Below are 1,403 nucleotides of genomic sequence, written 5' to 3' on the forward strand. Positions count from 1 at the left end.
CCGGAACTAGCTACCCCAGGCAAGTAGTCCGGGCGGAGCCAGCCAGCGGCCCTGTATGGGGCCACTCTGCGGTGGATGAACTACCACCAGAACTTCCTCCGTCTCCTTCCGCCAAGCTCAACTTCCGGAAGATAGACATGCAGCCGAGCGCAGACCTATCTTCGTCAGCTCAGCTATCCTTCCGCGCAAAGCCGTTGCGACAAACGGAGCGGAACTGCGCGTGCGCAACTGCCCTTCCTCGTGCGGCTCCCTCGGCACACGGCACCCGCGGCACAGCTGGGTGCCGGCAGCGCGGGGCCTGACGGGAAGACAAGGCTGGGGGCAGTGAGGGCACCTCCAAGTGCAGCCCACGGCGCCTGCGCTCACCGAGGCGCCACGGGGTGGGGACAAAGGGCAGTGGACGCAGCGTGTCTTTAAAACCTTGTCGAGTTTTATTTACATGAACTCAGGCGGCAGTACTGCAAAATTTCATACAGAACCGCAGGGTCTGTGCATGCTTTCCAGGTGACTGAAAAGGAGGAAGCCCTTGTGAATAAATGAGCCCTGCTGAAGGCTCAAATTACCAAATTATTTCCGGGAGTAACTGCAACTTTAAAAAAAAAAAAAAGGCAGCTGTTTACTGAAGTACTCAAAGCAGTTTATCAACAGCAGGTATTTTATTCTGAGCAAGGATTTTTTTCCTGACAGACATACACGTAACCAACAGGCCAGTATTCATAAGTTACGTCTATAGAAATTGAAGAACAAACCATACAAATCTTCATCTGAATTCTGAAACTACTACAGACTACAAAACCCCAAAACTTCGGTAGGGCATGCTTGTGTAAAGCTTATTTTTCACTATTTATTCAATCATACAACGTTTAACAAACAATTAAAATACTACATTAAAAAAAAAATGCACTTGTTGTTTTAACTGTCCAGACTGTACTGTTTCTTGTAACAAACTGCAACAAGAGAAATTCAGGAGCCAACATTATCCCAGAATGATCATCATATCAGGAAAACGAGTTTAGTCATCTGAGTCCAGATCACTATCTCCCGCAAGGGAATGAGAGTCCTCACTGTCCTCCTCATCCTCAGACAGGTGGACCTGACTTAATACACTTGGCCCACAGCGCTGGTGCTCTTCCTCTTCTTCCTCTTCTGAGATCTCATATCCTCCAATACTGCTGAAACTAGTATCTCTTGTGTTGGATTTTGGATCTGGTTCTTCATAGCTGCCATAACTAGAAGAAAGAAGATGCTCTTATTATGCCATCATTTCAAATCAGCTGCTAATAATGATAATTTTGCATTTAACTCTCGTAAAAGTGTCCCAACTCTAAGTCCTTGCAGACCACTCGGAACCACCATGCACTTCAATTCTATCAATGGTCAATTTTTAAAAATAATGAAAAAAC

This window comes from Apaloderma vittatum, unplaced genomic scaffold, assembly GCF_000703405.1.
Source record: "Apaloderma vittatum isolate BGI_N311 unplaced genomic scaffold, ASM70340v1 scaffold6832, whole genome shotgun sequence".
In the NCBI taxonomy this organism is placed as follows: Eukaryota; Metazoa; Chordata; class Aves; order Trogoniformes; family Trogonidae; genus Apaloderma; species Apaloderma vittatum.